The 7,846-nt window shown below is 37.3% G+C and overlaps 2 long non-coding RNA genes across 2 annotated transcripts; both read right to left on the bottom strand.

The window, feature by feature from the left end:
• Positions 1 to 381: 381 nt before the first annotated feature.
• LOC139193827 (uncharacterized) lies at positions 382 to 1,289 on the bottom strand. Its single transcript, XR_011578323.1, has 2 exons — positions 762 to 1,289; positions 382 to 548 (listed from the first exon to the last, which is right to left on the bottom strand). It is a non-coding gene; the product is annotated as an uncharacterized lncRNA (long non-coding RNA).
• A 1,567-nt stretch (positions 1,290 to 2,856) lies between these two features.
• LOC139193826 (uncharacterized) lies at positions 2,857 to 4,615 on the bottom strand. The gene is made up of 2 exons (XR_011578322.1): positions 3,823 to 4,615; positions 2,857 to 3,574 (listed from the first exon to the last, which is right to left on the bottom strand). It is a non-coding gene; the product is annotated as an uncharacterized lncRNA (long non-coding RNA).
• Between the last annotated feature and the right edge of the window lie 3,231 nt (positions 4,616 to 7,846).

The raw sequence follows: 7,846 nt of genomic DNA, 5'->3' as shown, positions 1-7,846 counted from the left end.
AAAAAACACTTTGCGCAATGAAATAAGTTTGTTGTCCAAAGTACAATTTCGTCGCGCAAAACCTTGTGCGATGAAATTTTGGTCGCGCATGGTTCGTCGCGCAAGCTCGTGAAGATAGGGTTTGCGCAACAAAATATTTTGTAGCGCAAGGTTTTTGACTTTTTGTTTTATTATTTCTCTTATATTAATTTGTTTTATTATTTCTCTTATATTACTTTGTTTTATTATTTCTCTTATATTAATTGTTTGCGCGACGAAATATTTGGTAGTGCAAGATTTTTCGAATTTTACTTTTTTTAATTTAATTTCATTGTATGATTTTATTTTTTTAATTACTTTAATTTAAATTGACATATTCAAAATAAAATTACATATGAAAAATAGTGATCAAATTATCCAATATATATAATATATTCAAAATGTACACATAAGTTAACAAAGTACAATAATAAAATCCTAATACAAGTATATTGTGGTGGTAGTGGCAGGGAATATAGTTCGATAGCGTCCTAATGCTCAACTTTAGCCTTCAAAGTCTTGACGATTCCCTACAACAACAAAAAACATGGTCAAGTAGCCAAAAAATAACATAAAATAATACCAAAAATTAGCATAATCTCCCCTAAAATTGGTATACCCCAGATCCGACCCCAAACTCCACCCATCACCCTATACTCGACCCCAAACCCCGCACCAAACTCAAAATTAACTCCAAAAACACATATTAATGAAAAAAAAATTAAAATTTGGGGAGAATATACCTTTTGGCAAGATTGAGAGTGAGTGAGAATGAGAAGGAGGAGTGAGTGTGAGAGAATTAGAGAAGATAGTGAGAGAGAGATGAGAGAGTGAGTGAGAGTGAGAGATAGTGAAGAGAGAGAGAAGAGAGATTAAGTGAGATGAGTGAGTGTGAGAGAGAGGGTCGGATTTGGGGAGAGGGAAAGAGAGAGGAGAGGTAAGAGAATAGAGAAAGACATTGAGAAAATTGTGTAGGAGTTATTTTGGTTTTAAAAATCGTATCACTTTGAGCGACAAAATATTGGTCTTGCAAAGTCTTAAAAAAATTCCCGTGTCCCATTTTTGCCGCTTGCCCAAATTTTTAGAGTTTTGCGCGATGAAGTGTTGGTTGCGCAAAGGTCTTAAAAAAAAAAAATTAATTCCCGTGTCCCATTTTTGGCTCCCGCTCAATTTTAAGGATTTTGCGCAACGAAATATTGGTTTGTCACGCAAAATTTATAAAAATACTTTTTATAAATAATAAACAAGAAAATAATTTTAATTTACAATTTAAAATATAAATAAATAAAAATAAAAAATGTTTATGTAACATCCCACATCGTCAAGGGGAGTGATCATTAAATGTATATTTCCATCCCTACCTAGCACGAGGCCTTTTGGGAGCTCACTGGTTTCGGGTTCCGTAGGAACTCCGAAGTTAAGCGAGAAGGAGGCTAGAGCACTCCCAGGATGGGTGACCCATTGGGAAGTTACTCGTGAGTTCCCAAAAACAAAACCGTGAGGGAATGGTAAGCCAAAAACGGACAATATCGTGCTACGGTGGTGGAGCGGGCCCGGGAAGTGATCCGTCCCGGGCCGGGATGTGACAATTGGTATCAGAGCCTAACCCTGGCCGTGGTGTGCCGACGAGGACGTCAGGCCCCTAAGGGGGGTGGATTGTAACATCCCACATCGCCCAGTGGAGTGATCCTTAAATGTATATTTCCATCCCTACCTAGCATGAGGCCTTTTGGGAGCTCACTGGCTTCGGGTTCCGTAGGAACTCCGAAGTTAAGCGAGAAAGAGGCCAGAGCACTCCCAGGATGGGTGACCCACTGGGAAGTTGCTCGTGAGTTCCTAAAAACAAAACTGTGAGGGAATGGTAAGCCCAAAGCGGACAATATCGTGCTACAGTGGTGGAGCGGGCTTGGGAAGTGATCTACCCCGGGCCGGGATGTAACAGTTTAGGCAACCAAATGTGTATTCGTTGCGCAAAGAAAATAATAAAAAATAAAGAAATAATTTAGTTTAACAATATAAAATATAAAAATAAATAATAATAAAAAGTAAATAAGGTTTAGACGAAGAAATATTGATATTCATCGTGCAAAATTTTAAAAAGAATAATAAAAACTTATGAAAATAACTATATTTCAAAATTTATAATATAAAATTAAATAAAAACGAAAATAAATTGGTTTAGGCGGCAAAATATTTGGATACGTCACACAAAGATTTAAATTTTTTTTTTTAATTTTTGGAAAGATTTTGAGTGACGAAGTTTAAAATTTCGTTGCGCAAAGTGATTTTGTGTGACGATGTGTGTTTTGTCGAGCAATATATTTTTTTTACTAGTGTAATTTCATAAATCAGCAGCAAACAACCACTTTTCTTCATATATCCATCTCTCCTCGCTGTCGCCCGTACCAATCCTTTCCCCGTCCTCCACCGTGAACCTCTCCATTGCCAACAACATATGCATGATTTGAGCACATCAGTTCAATACTACTAGAGTCAAAATTGACCAGGAAAAGAAAAAATGCTACTAGAGTCAAGTTGATAGAAGAAATCTTGACAAGAGATTTTGATTACTCATTTTAGTTTGATCTTTGATGACGAAGATCGAGGAACAAAAGTAGCTTGTGTTGTAATTGTTGATACCTATATATATATATAAGCTATGATTTATTTATATTTTAATTATTACTATTAAGGGATGGAGAAGAGGAGATTTCAAAACTATTACGATAATTAAGGGGAGTGAGTGTTTCAAACCTCATAGATAGGATCTCAACTCCCTATTTACTAAGACATTGGACCACATACAAATATATCGATATGCTATCCGTTCAACTCGTGTTTTAATAAATAGCTTAGTTTGTTGCCATGATTATTCTTAGTTTGTCTTCTTCAATTCGTAACCTATAAGGCTACGACTTATAATTACACACACCAAATGATACATAGATTATTCTTAGTTTGTCTTCTTCAATTCGTAACCTATAAGGCTACGACTAATAAGTAATTACACACACCAAATGATACATAGTTAGAGAGAAAGCCTAAGATCTAGATCACCTTTTTTACAATGTTCTCTCTTACTAACCCGAGAGATGACATGAGGGATTTTGATCTGAGTCGCCGCTTCCGTTAAATCTTCAAGCTGAAAAGTTGGCTTCCAAACTCCAGCTGTGGTCTTCTCTTCCTCATCTTCCTCTACCACTTTCCCTTTATTCTTCTTGGTTGATACGTTCTCATGAATTTCGCTCCCTTTCGACACATTCGAACCATTCATCAACCGATCACGAGCTTTCCGGATGTTGTTGATAAGAGCAAAGAACAACTCAATTTTCTCTTCTTCATCGTCATCATCAACGTCGCTATTGATCATCTTCCTTTTGTTGCTCTCCTTGCAGGTCTCCATGTGATGAATCATGTGAACGTGAATGTGATATTTGGTTGGAAGAGCCACCGTCTAGTTTAATTCACTAAGGTACAGAATGATGATCGTATAAAGATAATATCCTCTCAATCAATTTCTAGGTTGCTTCTGCGCTCCTTCTTGGCTTGGCTGGGACTCCGTGATACATTATATATTAGGTCATGAGGATGACAGGGTTATATCATTATTGCTTTGTATCTTTCATGGGACCCAAATGGGTTTGTCACCCTTGCCTAGTTGAAATTATTTTGTTTCAACATAACTTACTAATACACGTGTTATAACATGTATGTACGAACATATTATACTCTTTTATTCATGGTGAAATAGTAATAAGATTATAAAATACGTAGTGTAACATAAATTAATTGATAAAAACTTACTTGTCAGTGTAACGGTCACATCGGAAACACACCGAAAACTTTATGGCATGGTTGTATGAACCCATATCATATCATGACCTTTTCCTATGAGCTAATATTTGTATGGAACGCGTATGAAACATGGGGTAGGAGCATGGAATTAAATATCGATATTATCGGCGAAATATCGCCGATAATATCGTTATTTTCACATAGCGATATTTTCAACGTTTACAGTTAATTATCGTAATAATATCGCGATAATATCGCCAATATCGATAATATCGCGATATTAGCGATATTGTTGCGATATTAACCATAATATCGCCGAGGATCCTCCGTCGTCGTCGCAACGACAGCTGAAAATGAGCAATCCACGCTCAGACCCTGAAAATGAGCAATCCTCTCTCTGCAATCCACGCTCAGACCCTGAAAATGAGCAATCCCTTTCTCCAGATCCTAAAACCCGCTCGGATTTGATAGGGGGGGAGAACCGGAGAAGGATCGAGAGACTGAGGGAGAAGAAGAAGGATGGAGAGGCTGAGGGAGAAGGATGGACGGAGAGACTGAGGGAGAAGGATCGAGATCGAGGCTGAGGGAGAAGGATGGACGGACGGAGAGACTGAGGGAGAGAAGGATCGAGATCGAGGCTGAGGGAGAAGAATGGACGGACGACGGAGAGACTGAGGGAGAGAAGGAGAGACTGCGTGTGTGGTGTGTGGTGTGTGCGTGTGTGGTGTGTGGGTGTGTTGCAGAGAAGAGATGGGGGCATAAGAAGAAACAAGGAGACTGGGAGAAGGATCGAGAGAGGAAATAGTGCTAAAGGAAGAAAAAACATGTATATATTATTGTCATGTGCTAAAGGAAATTGTGGTGTGTGCGTGTGTTGTCAGATCTCACATGACAATAATCTCTGCAGCACCGCTAGAAATGCCGTGTGAAAGTTTCCATATTGCACATGTATATATTATTGTCAGTTTTTCTCTTACTTTTCAAATTGTTTGTTCCACATTTGTTAATTTCATTATATATAAATGATTTTGGTGTGTTTAAATTTTTTTCATTAATTACTACATATTTTCTACATTCACAATGTTTGCCAGCTCGCTATATTATCAACTTAAATCAATTAAATTCATCATGCAATGCATTTCCTTCCAATTTTTTGTGATAAACTAATAGATAATTGACTAAATAAACATCCTGCAAAGTTTCAAATAAAATTTCCAAGTTTTTCTTACAATTTCCGTGGTTTCCATGTAATTTTTATCGATATCGATATTATCCCGATATTTCCATCGATATTTTCGTGTTTTCGGACTACCGATATTTCCGATACTACCGATATTTTCTTCCTTGGGTAGGAGTATGGAGAGAAGAAGCTTCCAAAAAAAAAAGTATGGAGAGAAGATGGATTGTGGCCAAAAAACGAATTAGTGCATCGGGTTTTGGGTTACTTGCAAAACCGAAGCGCTATATATCATTTTGTATATTTCGCGGAAGGTGCAGGATTGTCAGTGAGACTGTGACGCACACTTTGCTTCTTGCGATGGCTTTTCCTTCTCGACTGTCCTCCTCTTTTTTCAGTCAAATTATGATCCGCGTACAGCGGTGTGGATGAGTATGTTGTGGCCTTATGTGAAGTTTTTTCTATATGATGTTATATCATTGACAGAAGATGTCATGATAATTTTGTACTCATATCATGTAAATGATTTTCGAGATTAAAAATGTAAGATATCACGTTGTATGATGTGTTGTTCTTATTATATATGGACCAATTATTGATAACCATCTCATCCTTGTGGGTGTCGGTATCTCGTGATAAATGTTCTTCCAATTGGCTTTTTTATACTCGGATTAACAATAATATGATTCAAATTCGTATTTGATAAATATTGAACCTAAGATCTCTTATTTACAAATGAAGAAGAATACTATTAAACCATAGTGCTAAGTGACTCGCCCTCACCAACTACTAGGCTGTAATCTTCTTGTTTCTAAACAAAATCGAGGGTCTATGCGGTTCTTTGAATAATATGTCCATAGTAGTCTATTTAAAGCGCTCATGCCTCTTGCATCTTGACAAACTAATGCCAAACAATGGGGCTAGCGAAGCAGACACGAATGTATTTCAACCACTAGAAAAGCATTTAGGGTCTGACAATTAAGACGATTTTTGTTTTTTTTGTGTTTTTGGAAGACAAGACGATTTTTGTTTTGTGGCTATCATAAAGTGTCACATGATATTCTTCATTCCCGTGATGCAATATAAGTGAATAATAAAATAATCTATGCATATTACTATCAAGAAAACCGTCTTTTCTATATTTTTTTCTTCTTCTGCACTCCTCCGAATGCATGCATCGCATGTACAATTCCACTGCCTAAAAACACACATTATTCATATAAGGGGCATTTGTTTAATAGGAAAAATAATGAAAATGGTTTGAAAACTTTGAATTTTAACGATAAGGACAAAATAAAAGGTAAAGTGAATAGTGTCAGGATTGACTTTTTAGTGTAAAATGTGATTTTTCGTTAAAATGAACAGTACCGGAAGCTTTTTGTTAAAATTTTCTTGTTTAATTTCCTTGTTATATTTTATTTCTTTTTTTTTTCCCTGTCGATTCTGTTTTTTATTCTTTGGTTTATTATGTTCTTTAACATAAAAAAAATTAAAATAAAATTAAAATAAAAAAAGTCGCAAACTTATGATTGCCGGATGTCATGGGGCGTGATTAAATCATAAAACAAACATTTCTTGCGCCAAAAGCACAAAATGCACGGTGCATCCCCCTAATTAGTTATCCCTACCTAAAATCATTTCGCCTGTTTTCTCAAGGAACCGAGTCGGAGGTTCTTCTGCGGCTGCCTCCCTCAAGTAACCAATTCATCCATCTTGGATTCATATTTCAGGAGAGAGTAAAGATCAAAATATTAACATTCAAATTAAACATCATCAAGAACTGAGAACCCTAATTTAACACATCAAGAAACTTCAATTAGTTAATTACAGGTTAATTTAAGATGTACTTGCAAATCACACACTGGTCTATAGGGTGAGCCTCAAGTCCAGGAACTCGTTCTTTCCATCATCTTGTTTTTGTTCTGCAGAACTAGCAGTACTTCCTGTACTAGTAATAATATTATTACAAGAATAGAGAGAACGTCGAAACTCCACCTCGTTGGCAAAATCCCCCACCTCAAAACTTGGCACCCAAATTTTCCCTCCACCTCCTCCTCCTCCTGCATCATCATCATCACCACCCATTTTCTTTCTTCTCTTGTTGCTGTTGACCTTGTTGACCGACAATACTTCATGATCATCACTATGAACTTGTGGTGGCGGCGGCGGCGGCCGTGTTGCGTTCCTTAATCTTAGACGATTACGAGCTTCGTGGTAGCTCCGAATCAACGAATAAAACTTCTCCATCTTCATCTCCTCGCTCTCTTCTTCTTCTTCTTTGAGTCCATCATCATCCTGATGTTTCCAGCACACCTGGTCAACGTCTTCAATCTTCTTCTTATTTTCCATGGTTGGCAACTGTTGGGGTACCGTGCTGCTCTCTAATCTTAGACTTCTTATAGAGTTATACATGCATGGTGACGTAGTCATATTGAGGTCACCAAAAACCATCATCATTATATATGCACCGTGAATCCTGTGATCAATTAAGAAGGAGCCCGGCCCACTGTCCGATTTGGCATAAGGACAGAAAGACGAAATCACCCCCACCGGCCCTTGCAGAGAACTCCATATTTCATATTTGTACCCTAACTGGATGGAGATAATGGTAAAATCCAGCTGCAAAGAACATATGACGTCACCGGGAATGGAGCGTGACTTTATTCTGTTCTAGTACTACCAGTTGCTACTTTTTTAATTAGTTGGGTGGATTTTGCGTATGGCGTGACGCATGTCAGCTGACGTCCCAAACCCCCGGCTTGCGTTTCGGACTGACAGATGATCTGATATTTACAACTGGACCCTCATTTTTTATTTTTTGACCCTAATGTATTTATTAAATAAGGATGATTTTGA

This window comes from Malus domestica, chromosome 17, assembly GCF_042453785.1.
Source record: "Malus domestica chromosome 17, GDT2T_hap1".
In the NCBI taxonomy this organism is placed as follows: Eukaryota; Viridiplantae; Streptophyta; class Magnoliopsida; order Rosales; family Rosaceae; genus Malus; species Malus domestica.
This window is presented reverse-complemented; position numbering and strand designations above follow the sequence as displayed.